Source organism: Oryctolagus cuniculus, chromosome Y (assembly GCF_051225735.1).
Source record: "Oryctolagus cuniculus isolate XC-2025 breed Fujian yellow rabbit chromosome Y, ASM5122573v1, whole genome shotgun sequence".
NCBI classification, from domain to species: domain Eukaryota; kingdom Metazoa; phylum Chordata; class Mammalia; order Lagomorpha; family Leporidae; genus Oryctolagus; species Oryctolagus cuniculus.
The window spans coordinates 6,931,164-6,946,567 of NC_142889.1; positions in this window are offsets into that span (position 1 = coordinate 6,931,164).

Here is a 15,404-nt window from a genome sequence, read left to right on the forward strand (position 1 = left end):
GGTGGGATTTGTGAGGAAACATGGGTGGAGGGACAGAGCCAAATGGCTTCAGGGACAAGCCTTGTTCTGTGAGCACAGGAACTTCACTGCAGACAAAGGAGAGGGTATATAAGCCAGGGAGGGTTCTGATGTGATTATTGAAGATGGGCAGGACAGGTGGAAGCCAGACTATATTTGGGGAGGCAGCTGCTGATGGCAGACCCATAGTGAAGTTCATCCACATGCAAAGTCTTCTTGCAGATCTAGTCTGGGAGGAAAATAGCCAGGATTTTTTCCCACTTTCTGAGAACCAGAATCCAGCCATTTGTGTAGAAGTCATATCTGCCACACCTACTCATATGCTCAAAAACTAAATGTGGGCTTGAACCTGTGATATTTTTCACTGTGCATTCTACAGAGAGGACTGAAGAAGTACATGAATTACAATGCTCTGTGTTTTTTTAAAGATTATGTATGTATTTGAAAGGCAAAGTTACACATAGAAGGAGAGGAAAAGAGAGAGAGAGAGAGAAAGAAAGAGAGAGAGAGAGAAAGAGAGAAAGAGAGAAAGAAAGAAAGAAAGAAAGAAAGAAAGAAAGAAAAGAAAGAGAAAGAAAAAGAGGTCTTCCACCTGCTGGTTCACTCTCTAGCCAGCCACAACAGCTGGAGCTGTGCCTGCTCTGTCCTAAGGACCACAGAAAGGATCTGTTCAGTCTTCAGTGTAAGTTAAGATTCCCTTGCAATGTCTCTCACCAGGTAACCAGGACTCCCTAGCTTGTGGCACCTCCCACTAAGACTGCTCAAAATCTCAGCCGCACTGTAAGTTCTCCCACACACCCTCAGTTTTTTTTTTCTTTTTTTCACAGTCTCAGTTCAGAAGCTTCACAGTCACAAGCTCCTAGTCCCATGTTATTTCTCCCCACCAGAGTCAGGAGTCTCCACTCAGCTGATTGCAGGTACAGACACAGGCTTGCACAGCTGTTAACATATGTACAAAATGTGGGTGATCTATCATCTTGTATGCCTTTGTGAGGTGATCAGAGGGAGAGATAAATGTGTCCATACCATCATTTTTTTTCTCTCTCCTCTAGTTAGGCTGATACACTTTATCCCACAGGTCTTTGAGCCTTATTCCCTCTAGGCTCTTGCTGACACTTTTTTTGTCAGTGCCTCAGGATACTGCAGTCTCATCTCACCTCATTTTCTAGCACTTGTGTGTAGGCTCTCAGCTATCAGAGTCCCAAACCATGGGTGCACATGCCCTCCATGTAGGTCCACCGTGTCCCTCTAATTTAAGTAGAGTTTCCTTTGCCATTTTTTTCTGAACTCTTTTCTGAGACTACACTACCTCCACTTTTTAAAACTACCTTCTGGACTAGATCAGTAAGCTTCCTCCCTCCTCTGCCACCTTGGAACCCTCCCCCAACAAATTGCCCTTCAACATGCTTCTGGACTGGACTTGGAGGCATTGGGTTCTGGGTACTGAATACACACAGGTTCTTAGAGAGACAGGGAAAGGCCACCTCTCATCCAGGACAGGGACAGATCAGCAACCATTCACATAGAATAAGAGAGGTGCTAAATTCTTTGCATCAGTTACAGCCATAGAGAACAAATGGGCAGGACATTTGTGTGGTTTTGTCGGTAAGAGACTAGAAAAAACTACTGTGGATCCATACTGTTTGTTGAATGGTTAGTTGCATGGATGAATGCATAAGTGAATGAACAAATGAATGAATGAGGAATTAATAAGTGGTGCATGAGTGGATAAAGGGATGGGTATATAGATGAATGGATTGATAGATAGTTAATGAATGAATAGATGAGTTAAATGGATGAATAAATGAGTAACTGATTACAGGGATGAGATAATAAAGGGATAGATGAATGAATGAATGAATGAATGAATGAATGAGTGAATGAGTGGTTGGCATAGAAAATGAGTAGCTGGATGGATGAATGAATGGATAATAGAAGATGGAAGGATGGGTGAGTGGCTGGATAAGGAATAAATGAATGGATGTGTGGGTGGTTAATGGATGGATGGATAAATGGACAGATAAATAGGTGGATGACTAGTTGTGTAAGAATTAAATGTGTGGGTGAATAATGAACGAATGAAAAATAGATAATTGAATAAAAGAGTGGATGGATGAAAGGATACATAGATGGATAAATGGATACCTGGATAGATGAATAAATGGGTGGATGAATGAATACATGGACAGATGACTAGGAAATGAATGCATACACATAAATAATGAACAGATAATTTCATAAATGAATGGCTGAGTGGATGGATAAATAATGCCTGGATAGATGAATCATTGGATGGATAAATAAATGGACAGTCAAATAAATGGAAGGAATGGGTGAGAATTGATTGTGTGTGGATGGATAATGAAGAAATTAGTGAATAGATAATTGAATAGTTAAGTGGATAACTGCATGGAAATGGATGGGTACATGAGTATGTGGATAGATGAATAAATGGATGGATGGAAGGATGGATGAAAAGGTGAGTGAATAAATGAATGGATAGAAGAATGAATAAGGGATGGATGGATGGGGTGGGTAAATGGATGGATGAGTGGATGGATTGGTGGGTAGGAGAATGAACAAATAAAAATGGGCGAATAAATGAAAGGACATGTGAATAAGTGAGCTGTGTACAGATCGATGGGGAGAGTAGATGGATGAATGAATGGATGGATTGGTGAATGGGTGGGTAGGTGGATGAGTACATTGACTTATTGATGGACAGAAGAAACAAAAAGTCAAAGTGTTTCCTAATATTTCTCCAGAGAGCTGAGGAGGGCTTAAAACAACAGAAATGTATTCTCTCTCATTTCTGGAGGCTGAAACCAAACTGTTGGCAAAGCTATGCTTTCTCTCAGAGTCTGAGAAAGCCCCTCTCTTACGCCTCTTCAGCTTCTGGTGTTTGCCCACAGTCTTTGGTATTACTTGTCTGGTAGTCTCTTCTCTTTTGTGTCTATGTGTCTGTGTCCTACTCTCCTCTTCTTAGCCAGACATCAGTATTTGGATTAGAATCCCACTGTATGCCAGATTTACATCATCCTAACCTTGCATTTTAGTTCCATCTGCAAAGATCCTATTTCCAAATAAAACCCTGCTCATAAGCAGTGGGAGTGAGGACTTTAAGGTGTCCTTTGGGAAGGACACAATTCAACCCACAGCATTCCAACTTTTCCCAAGACTAAGGTCCTTATACTAACCAAAAGAGGCAATATCTGTGGGTCCTGGAGTCCTCGTTCTGATAGACACCCAGAGTCCCTCACTAGGTCACAGAGCTGGCTACAAATCCTGTACAGAATGATGCCATCTTTGAGTGAACATTCTCGAGCACCGGCACATTTCCAGCCTTTTCCAATTCTTCCAACAGACTGGGGATAAATAGCCAGTATGGGACAAAACTACTGTGCACATGGGACATTTCTAATGTTCCTCCTCCATGTCAGGCAATCCTTACGAGGACCATGAGAGACACAATTCTGTATCCTCACCATGGGGTAGATAAGGTGGCTAGGTGGTGGAGAACTAGGCTCTCAAGTCCCACCTTATACTTGGGGACTTGAGTACCACCCACCACCTGAGTCATGGAGAAAATAAATCTCATGTCTCCTCTGGTGGGTGCTTTTTAAATGTTTTTTATTTTTTAAATTTTTTTATTTTTTATTTTTAACTTTTATTTAATGAATATAAATTTCCAAAGTACAGCTTATGGATTACAATGGCTTCCCCCCCATAACGTCCATCCCACCCACCACCCTCCCCTTTCCCACTCCCTCTCCCCTTCCATTCACATCAAGTTTCATTTTCGATTCTCTTTATATACAGATCAGTTTAGCATACATTAATTAAAGATTTCAACAGTTTGCTCCCACACAGAAATATAAAGTGAAAAATACTGTTTGAGTACTAGTTATAGCATTAAATCTCAATGTACAGCACATTAAGGACAGAGATCCTACATGAGGAGTAAGTGCACAGTGACTCCTGTTGTTGACTTAACAAATTGACACTCTTGTTTATGGCCTCAGTAATCACCCTAGGCTCTTGTCATGAGCTGCCAAGGCTATGGAAGCCCCTGAGTTCACCGACTCTGATCATATTTAGACAAGGCCTTGATCAAAGTGGAAGTTCTCTCCTCCCTTCAGAGAAAGGTCCCTCCTTCTTTGATGACTCATTCTTTCCCCTGGGATCTCACTCGTGGAGATCTTTCATTTAGGTTTTTGTTTTTCCCCCAGAGTGTCTTGGCTTTCCATGCCTGAAATACTCTCATGGGCTTTTCAGCTGGATCCACATGCCTTAAGGGCTGATTCTGAGGCCAGAGTGCTGTTTAGGACATCTGCCATTCTATAGGTCTGCTGTGTATCTCGCTTCCCATGTTGGATCATTCTCTCCATTTTTATTCTATCAGCTAGTATTTACAGATACTATTCTTGTTTATGTGATCCCTTTGGCTCTTAGTCCTTTCATTATGATCAATTGTGAACAGAAATTGATCACTTGGACTAGTGAGATGGCATTGGTACATGCCACCTTGATGGGATTGAATTGGAATCCCCTGGCATGTTTCTAACTCTACCGTTTGAAGTAAGTCAGTTTGAGCATGTCCCAAATTGCACATCTCCTCCCTTTCTTATTCCCACTCTTATATTTAACAGCGATCACTTTTCAGTTAAGTTTCAACACTTGAGAATAACTGTGTATTGATTACAGTATTCAACCAAAAGTATTAAGTAGAACAAAAAAAATCTAAGAGGGATAACGTATTAAGTTGTTCATCAACAGTCAGGGCTATGCTGATCAAGTCACTGTTTCTCATAGTGTTTGTTTCACTTTAACAGGTTTCCTTTTTGGTGTACAGTCAGTTGTCACCAATCAGGGAGAACATATGGGATTTGGCCCTTTGGGACTGGCTTATTTCTCTCAGCTTAATGCTTTCCAAATTCCTAACAGAGATCACTTTTCAGTTAAAATTTAAACACCTAAGAATAATTGTGTGTTAATTACAGAGTTCAACCAATGGTACTAGAACAAAAAAATACTAAAATGGATAAAGTATTACATTGTACATCAACCGTCAGGACAAGAGCTAATCAAGTCACTGTTTCTCATAGTGTCCATTTCACTTCAACACGTTTCCCCTTTGGTGCTCAGTTAGTTGTCGCCGATCAGGGAGAACATATGATATTTGTCCCTTTGGGACTGGCTCAATTCACTCAGCATGATGTTTTCCAGATTCCTCCATCTTGTTGCAAATGACCAGGTTTTGTTGTTTTTGACTGCTGTATAGTATTCTATAGAGTACATGTCCCATAATTTCTTTATCCAGTCTACTGTTGATGGGCATTTGGGTTGGTACCAGGTCTTAGCTATTGTGAATTGAGCTGCAATAAACATTAATGTGCAGACAGCTTTTTTGTTTGCCAATTTCATTTCCTTTGGGTAAATTCCAAGTAGTGGGATGGCTGGGTTGAATGGTAGGGTTATATTCAGGTTTCTGAGGAATCTCCAAACTGACTTCCATAGTGGCTTAACCAATTTGCATTCCCACCAACAGTGGGTAGGTGTCCCTTTTTCCCCACATCCTCTCCAGCATCTATTGTTGGTAGATTTCTGTAGGTGAGCCATTCTAACTGGGGTGAGGTGAAGCCTCATTGTGGTTTTGATTTGCATTTCCCTGATTGCTAGTGATCTTGAACATTTTTTCATGTGTCTGTTGGCCATTTGGATTTCCTCTTTTGAAAAATGTCTATTGAGGTTCTTGGCCCATCTCTTAAGTGGGTTGTTTGTTTTGATGTTGTGGAGTTTCTTGATCTCTTTGTAGATTCTGGTTATCAACCCTTTATCAGTTGCATAGTTTGCAAATATTTTGTCCCATTCTGTCGGTTGCCTCTTCACTTTCCTGACTGTTTCTTTTGCAGTACAGAAACTTCTCAATTTGATGCAATCCCAAATGTTAATTTTGGCTTTGACTGCCTGTGCTTCTGGGGTGTTTTCAAAGAAGTCATTGCCGGTACCTATATCTTGCAGGGTTTTTTCAAGGCTCTCTAATAATTTGATGGTGTCAGGTCGTATATTTTAGATTTAAGTCTTTAATCCATGTTGAGTGAATTTTTGTGTAAGGTGAAAGGTAAGGATCTTGCTTCATGATTCTGCATGTGGAAATCCAGATTTCCCAGCACCATTTATTGAATAGACTGTCCTTGCTCCAGGAATTGGTTTTAGATCGTTGATCAAATATAAGTTGGCTGTAGATGTTTGGATTGATTTCTGGATTTTCTATTCTGTTCCATTGTTCTATTGATCTGTTTCTGTACCAGTACCATGCTGTTTTGATTACAACTGCCCTGTAGTATGTCCTGAAATCTGGTATTGAGATGTCTCCGGCTTTGTTTTTGTTGTACAAGATTGCTTTAGCTATTCGAGGTCTCCTGTGTCTCCATATGAATTTCAGCATCATTTTTTCCAGATCTGAGAAGAAGGTCTTTGGTATCTTGATTGGTATTGCATTGAATCTATAAATTGCTTTTGGGAGAAGGGTCATTTTGATGATATTGATTCTTCCAATCCATGAGCATGGAAAAATTTTTCCATTTTTTAGTATCCTCTTCTATTTCTTTCTTTAACGTTGTGTAATTTTCATCGTAGAGATCTTTAACGTCCTTGGTGAAAATTATTCCAAGGTATTTGATTGTTTTTGTAGCTATTGTGAATGGGATTGATCTTAGAAGTTCTTCCTCAGCTGTGGCATTGCCAGTGTATACAAAAGCTGTTGATTTTTGTGCATTGATTTTATACCCTGCTACTTTGCCAAATCATCTATGAGTTCCAATAGTCTCTTAGTAGAGTCCCTTGGGTCCCCTAAATAAAGAATCATATCATCTGCAAAGAGGGATGGTTTGAGTTCTTCCTTCCCAATTTGTATCCCTTTAATTTCTTTTTCTTGCCTAATAGCTCTGGCTAGAAATTCCAGAACTATATTGAATAGCAGGGGGTGAGAGTGGGCATCCCTTTCTGGTGCCAGATCACAGTGGAAAATGCTTCCAACTTTTCCCCATTGAATATGATGCTGGCTGTGGGTTTTTCTTAGATTGCTTTGATTGTCTTGAGGAATGTTCTTTCCATACCTAGTTAGCTTAGAGTTTTCATCATGAAAGGGTGTTGTATTTTATCAAATGCTTTCTCTGCGTCATTAGAGATAATCATATGGTTTTTCTTCTGCAATCTGTTAATGTGGTGTGTCACATTGATTGTTTTGTGCACATTAAACCATCCCTGCATTCCAAGGATAAATCCCACTTGGTCTGGGTGGATGATCTTTCTGATGTGTTGTTGCATTCTATTGGCCAGAATTTTATTGAGGATTTTTGCATCTATGTTCATCAGGGATATTGGATATTTCTTTTTTTTTTTTTTTAGTCTGATTGTAGATCCTCTGAGAGTAATCTGACATTTCTCTCTTGCACATTTTAGGTTCTTTTCTTTATGTTTCACTGTGGTGAGTTTAATTACAATATGTCGTGGTGAGGATCTCTTTTGGTCATGTTTACTAGGGGTTCTATGAGCTTCCTGTACTCGGATGTCTCTGTCCTTCTCCAAACCCGGGAAGTTCTCTGCAAGTATCTCACTAAAAAGGCCGTCTAATCCTTTCTCTCTCTCCATGCCTTCAGGAACTCCTAGAACCCGAATGTTGGTTTTTTTAATAGTATCCTGAAAATTCCCGACAATATGTTTTAGATTTCTAATTTCCTCTTCTTTTCTTTGGTCTGACTGTATCCTTTCCTGTGCTCTGTCTTCTAAGTCTGACATTCTTCTGCTTCACCCATTCTGTTTTTAAGACTCTCTAATGTGTTTGTCATTTGATCTATTGAATTCTTCATTTCATTATGATTTCTCATCACTATCACAGTTTCCTGTTGTACTAGTTGTTTCGTTTCATTTTGATTCCTCCTTAATATTTCATTTTCATGAGAGAGATTTTCTATCTTGTCCATTAAGGATTTCTGTAGTTCAAGAATTTGTTTTTGAGAACTTCTTAATGTTCTTATCAATTTTTTGAGATCTGCTTCTTGCATTTCTTCTATGTCATCATCTTCATAATCTTGAATTGGGGTGTCTTTTTCATTTGGGGGCGTCATAGTGACTTCCTTGTTTTTATTACCTTGGTTTTTGCATTTGTTATTTGGCATACTGGAGATATTTGGTTTCTTCACTGTGGTGCTTTTTCTTGTTATACTATGACTCTAGATTAAGTGGACTGTTTTTGATAGAGCCTTAGAGGCTTGAGATGGGTGTGGCCTGAGAGCTCTGGTTTGCTAAAGGTGACACTCCCAGGTTAGGCATGGTAGTTCTCTCTCTCTTTCTTTCTTTCTTTTTTTGATTCAAAAGGGAAATAATTCCACAGAGCTGAACGAAGTTGGAGGTAGTTAGCAGGCAAATGATATACCCACAGGAGCCAGAGATTGGAAGCTCTTTCCCAAGGACCACACAGGGAATCTGTTCTGCCCTCAGAGTGGGCTCAAATTCTCCTTCAGTCTCCCACTGGGTTGCCAAAGTTACGGAATTGCAGCATCTCTGGAGAGTACTCACGTGAATTCTGTGAGTTCTCTCCCCCACAGTCTCTTTTTTCACTGTCTCAGTTCAGTAGCACCACACATTCACTAGGTCCTGATCTGTTAATTCACCCCGCCCAGAGTCAGGTTTTTCTGCCAGGCTCAGGGCCAGTGCAGACCTGAGGTCACTCTGCCTATGACGTATGTCCAAGATGTCGCCTGCTCTTTGTCTTGCTCGCCTTTGAGAGGTGAGCAGAGAGAGAGAAACCCGTGTCCATATCAGTCACTTTTCTCTCTCTCTCTCTCTCTCTTTCTCTCTCTCTCTCTCTTCTAGTTAGCCTGGTGAACTTTCCCCCCAGGGTTGTTCCCTCTAGTCTCCTCTTTCCACTTGCCTGCAGGTGTCTCGGGCTATTGAGGTTTGGCTCACCTCATGTTCCAGCACTGGTGTGTTGAGTCTGCCGCTGGTGTCCCGAACTGTGGGCTCCCACGCTCTCCATGCAGGTCCACTGTGAATCACTCGTTCTGGAAGAGTTTCTTCTGCTTTTTCTTCCCCTACTCTTCCTTGAACCTGCAGTATCTCCACTTTTATTAAACTGTCTCTCCCCGGACTATCAGTGTGCTCCCTTCCTATTCGGACATCTTGCCGCTTCAATCCCTTTTTAAATTTTAATAATTGATTTTTATGAGATTCAAAATGAGTTTGAGATAAAAGTCTATGAAAATAAATCCTCCCTTATACTCTATCTCCCACCATCCTTCCTTCTCTCTTTCTTTCTGTTTTTTTTTTTTTTTTAGTTTTTGACATAATATATTTTAAATTTCCATTACTGCAAAAAGGCTTAGTACTTCACAGAATAAGTGTATTTGTGTGTGTTTTGAATTTCTTTATTTTTTTTGGAGAGGAACTTTTATTTAATAAAAATAAGTTTCAAAAGTATAACTTTTGGATTATATCAGATTTTCCCCCCTTAACTACCTTCCCACTCAAAACCACTCCTTCTCCTACAACCTCACCCATCCCATTCTTATTTGGATTCATTTTTAACTATCTTTATATACAGAAGATCAACTTACTGTATACTAAGTAAAGATTTCAACAGATTGCACCCACACAGATACACAAAGTATACAGTACTGTTTGAATACTAGTTTTACCATTAATTATCATAGTAGGACACATCAAATATGGAGATTCTACATTGGGAATAAATGCACAGTGTAAACTGTTGTTGATTTAACAATTGACAATCTTATTTGTGATGTCAGTAATCACCCGAGGCTCTTGTCATGAGCTGCCAAGGCTATGGAAGCCCCTTGAGTTCACCAACTCTGACCTTATTTAGACAAGGTCATAATCAAAGTGGAAGTTCTCTCCTCCCTTCAGAGAAAGGTACCTCCTTCTTTGATGGCCCATTCTTTCTGCTGGGACCTCACTCAGATCTTTCATTGAGGTCATTTTTTTTGCCAGAGTGTCTTGGCTTTCCATGCCTGAGAAACTCTCATGGGCTCTTTCCAGATCTGAATGCCTTAAGGGCTGATTCTGAGTCCAGTGTGCTGTTTAGGGCATTTGCCATCCTATGAGTCTGCTGGGTATCCCGCTTCCTATGTTGGATCATTCTCTCCTTTTTAATTCTATCAATTAATATTAGCAGACACTGGTGTTATTTATGTAATCCCTTTGATACTTAATCCTATCTTTATGATCAATTAAGAATTTAAGGCCAGCGCCGCAGCTCACTAGGCTAATCCTCCGCCGTGCGGTGCTGGCACACCGGGTTCTAGTCCCAGTCGGGGCGCCAGATTCTGTCCCGGTTCCCCTCTTTCAGGCCAGCTCTTTGCTGTGGCCAGGGAGTGCAGTGGAGGATGGCCCAAGTCCTTGGGTCCTGCACCCCATGGGAGACCAGGATAAATACCTGGCTCCTGCCATCGATCAGAAGGTGTGCCAGTCACAGCGTGCTGGCCGCGGCAGCCATTGGAGGGTGAACCAACAGCAAAGGAAGACCTTTCTCTCTGTCTCTCTCTCTCACTGTCCACTCTGCCTGTTAAAAAAAAAAAGAATTTAAAATGATCAGTTTATCTAGTGAGATGGCATTGGTACATGCCAACTTAATGGGATGTGGAGTCCAATGGCATGTTTGTAGCTCTATCATTAGCGGTAAGTCTGAGTGAGCATGTGCTGAACTCTACATTTCTTTCCTCTCTTCTCCATATTTATTTTTAACAGGATTTAATTTTCAGTTAGAGTAAAGCTCCTAAGAATAATTGTGTGCTAATTAAAGAATCAAACAATGGTATTAAATAGAAGAGAAAATACTAAAAAGAATAAAATAGTAAGAAGTCCTCAACAGTCAGGACAAGAGTTGATCAAGTAATTGTGTCTCATAGTGTCAGTTTCACTTCTACAAGTTTCCTTTTAGTGCTCAGTTGTCACAGATCAGGGAGAACATATATTTGTCCCTTTGGGACTGGCTTATTTCACTCAGCATGATGTTTTCCAGATTCACTCATATTGTTGCAAATGCCCGGTTTTAATTTTTTTCATTACCGCTGTATAGTATTCTATTGAGTACATATCCCATAATTTCTTTATCCACTCTTCTTTGATAGGCATTTAGGTTGATTCCATGTCAGAGCTATTGTGAATTGGACTGCAATAAACATTAGGGTACAGATAGCTATTTTATTTGCCAACTTAAGTTCTTTTGGGTAAACTCTGAAAAATGGGATTTCTCAGTCAGTGGTAGGACTGTATTCAGGTTTCTGAGGAATCTCCAATCTGAATTCCACAATGGCTTAACCAGTTTGCATTCCTACCAACAGTGGGTAGGTGTCCCTTTTTCCCCACATCCTCACCAGCATCTGCTGTTGGTAGATTTCTGAATGTGAGCCATTCTAACCAGGGTGAGGTGAAACCTCATGGTGGTTTTGATTTGCATTTCCGTGATGGCTACTGATCCTGAGCATTCTTTCATGTGTCTATTGGCCATTTAGATTTCCTCTTTTGAAAAATGTGTATTTTGGCCGGTGCCGCGGCTCACTAGGCTAATCCTCCGCCTTGCGGCGCTGGTACACCGGGTTCTAGTCCCGGTCGGGGCGCCGGATTCTGTCCCGGTTGCCCCTCTTCCAGGCCAGCCCTCTGCTGTGGCCCGGGAGTGCAGTGGAGGATGGCCCAGGTGCTTGGGCCCTGCACCCCATGGGAGACCAGGAAAAGCACCTGGCTCCTGGCTCCTGCCATCGGATCAGCGCGGTGCGCCGGCCGCGGCGGCCATTGGAGGGTGAACCAACGGCAAAGGAAGACCTTTCTCTCTGTCTCTCTCTCTCACTGTCCACTCTGCCAGTCAAAAAAAAAAAAAAGAAAAAAGAAAAATGTGTATTTAGGTCCTTGGCCCATCTCGTAAGTGGGTTGTTTGTTTTGTTGTTAAGGAGTTTCTTAATCTCTTTGTAGATTCTGGTTATTAATCCTTTATCACTTGTATAATTTGCAAGCTTTTTTCTCATACTGTATGTTACCCCTGCACTATACTGACAGTTTGTTTTGCAGTACAGAAACTTCTCAATTTGAAGTAATCCCAGTTGTTAATTTTGGCTTTGACTGCCAGTCCCTCTGTGGACATTTCCAAGTAATATTTGCCTATGCCTGTATCTTGCAGGGTCTCTCTGATGTTCTCTAATAAATTAATGGTGTCAGGTCATAGCTTTAGATCTTTAATCCATGTTGACTGGTGTGTGTGTGTGTGTGTGTGTGTGTGTGTGTGTAAAGTGTAAGGTAGGGGTCTTGCTTCATATGACTGCATGTGGAAATCCAGTTTTCCCAGCACAATTTGTTGAATAAACTGTCATTGCTCCAGGCATTGGTTTTAGCTGCTTGATCAAATATAAGTTGGTTGTAGATGTTTATTGATTTCTCGTGTTTCTATCCTGTTTTCTTGGTCTATCCCTGCTGTTTTTGTACCAGTACCATTATACTGCCCTGTAGTAAGATTTGAAATGTGGTATGGTGATGCCTCCTGATCTATTTTTTTTTTGACAGGCAGAGTGGACAGTGTGAGAGAGAGACAGAGAGAAAGGTCTTCCTTTTGCCGTTGGTTCACCCTCCAATGGCCGCCACGGCCGGCACGCTGCGGCCAGTGCACCGCGCTGATCCGATGGCAGGAGCCAGGAGCCAGGTGCTTTTTTCCTGGTCTCCCGTGGGGTGCAGGGCCCAAGCACCTGGGCCATCCTCCACTGCACTCCCTGGCCACAGCAGAGAGCTGGCCTGGAAGAGGGGCAACCGGGACAGAATCCGGTGCCCCGACCGGGACTAGAACCCGGTGTACCAGCGCCGCAAGGCGGAGGATTAGCCTAGTGAGCCGCGGCGCCGGCCCTCCTGATCTGTTTTTATTGTACAGGATTGCTTTAGTTATTTGAGGTCTCCTGTGCCTCAATGTGAATTTCACCATCATTTTATCCAGATCTGAGAAATATGTCTTTGGTATTTTGTTTGGTATGGCAATGAATCTACAAATTACTTTTGGGAGAATGGACATTTTGATGATATTGATTCTTCCAATCCATGAGCATGGAAGATTTTTCCATTTCTTGGTATCCTCTTCTATTCCTTTAAGATATTCTAATTCTCATAGTAGAGATCTTTAACGTCCTTGGTTAAGTTTATTCCAAGGTATTTGATTGTTTTTGTAGCTATTGTGAATGGGATTGATCTTAGCAGTTCTTTCTCAGCTGTGGCATTCCTTGTGTATACAAAGGCTGTTGATTTTTGTGCATTGATTTCATACCCTGCTACTTTGCCAAACTCTTCGATGAGTTCCAATAGTCTCTTAGTAGATTTCTGTGGATCCCCTAAATAAAGAATCATATCATCTGCAAAGAGGGATAGTTTGAGTTCTTCCTTCCCAATTTGTATCCCTTTAATTTCTTTTTCTTGCCTAATGGCACTGGAAAAAACATCCAGAATTATATTGAATAGCGGTGGTGGGAGTGGGCATCCCTCTCTGGTACCACATCACAGTGGAAATGCTTCCAACTATTCCACATTGAATAGGATGCTGGCTGTGGGTTTTTCATAAATTGCTATGATTGTCTTGAGGAATGTTCCTTCCCTACCCAGTCTGCTTAGAGTTTTCATCATGAACGGGTGTTGCATTTTATCAAATGCTTTCTTGGCATCTATTGAGATAGTCATATGGTTTTTCTTCTGCAGTCTGTTAATGTGGTGTGTCACATTGATTGTTTTGCGCACATTAAACCATCCCTGCATTCCAGGGATAAATCCCACTTGGTCTGGGTGGATGATCTTTCTGATGTGTTGTTGCATTCTATTGGCCAGAATTTTATTGAGGAGTTTTGCATCTATGTTCATCAGGGATATTGGTCTGTAATTCTCTTTCGATGCTGCAGCTTTGTCCGGCTTACGGATTAAGGAGATGCTGGCTTCATAGAAAGAATTTGGGAGGACTCCCTCTTTTTCGAGTGTTCTGAATAGCTTTAGAAGAATTGGAGTTAGTTCTTCTTTAAATGTCTGGTAGAATTCAGCAGTGAATCCGTCTGGTCCTGGACTTTTCTTTGTTGGGATGTCCTTTATTACTGTTGCAATTTCTGTCTCAGGTATGGGTCTGTTTAGGTTTTCGATGTCCTCATGGTTCAATGTAGGTAGGTTGCATGTGTCCAGGAATCTATCCATTTCTGATAGGTTTCCGTGTTTGCTGGCATACAAGTCCTTGTAGTAATTTCTGATGATTCTTTTTATTTCTGTGGTGTCTGTTTTTATGTTTCCTTTTTCATCTCTGATTTTATTGATTTGAGTCTTTTCTCTTCTTTTTTTAGTTAGTTGGGCCAATGGGGTGTCAATTTTGTGTATTTTTTCAAAAAACCAGCTCCTCGTCTGGCTGATCTTTTGTAATTTTTCTTGGATTCAATCCTGTGGATTTCTTCTCTGGTTTTAATTATTCCTCTTCTGCTGCATTTGGGTCTGTTTTGCTGCTGTTTTTGCAGATCCTTGAGATCCGTTGAAAGCTCATTTACTTGGTGCCTTTCCAATTTTCCAATTTCTTGATGTAGGCACCTATTGCTATAAACTTTCCTCTCAACACTGCTTTCACTGTGTCCCACAAGTTTTGATATGTTGTGTTGTTATCCTCATTTACTTCCAGAAACTTTTGGAATTCTCTTTTGATTTTTTCTATGACCCAGTGTTCATTCAGGAGCATGTTGTTCAGTCTTCATGTGTTTGCATACTCTCTAGGGATTCCTGAGTTTCTAATTTCCACCTTCATTCCACTGTGGTCTGAGAAACTGCATGGTATGATACTAATTCTTTTGACTTTGCTGCGACTTGCTTTATGGCCTAGTATGTGGTCAATCCTAAAATAGGTTCCATGCACTGCTGAGAAGAATGTAAATTCTTTAAAAGTACGATTGAAAGTTCTATAGATTTCTGTAAGATGCATTTGGGCTATTGTTCGATTAAATCTGGTGTTTCCTTGTTGATCTTCTGTCTTGTTGATCTGTCTATTTCTGAGAGTGGAGTGTTGAAGTCCCCGAGTACTATTGTGTTGGCATCTAAGTCCCCCTTTGAGTCCCTTAATATTTCTTTTAATAAACCAGTGCTGTGCATACAAAGACTGTTGGTTTTTTGTGCATTGATTTTGTGTCCTACTACTTTGCCAAATTTTTCTATGAGTTCCAATATTCTCCTAGTGGAGTTCTTTGGATCCCCTAAGTAAAGAATCATATCACCTGCAAAGAGGGATAGTTTGACTTCTTCCTTCCCAGTTTGTATCCCTTTAATTTCCTTTTCTTGCCTAATGGCTCTGGCCAAAACTTCCAGAACTATATTGAATAGCA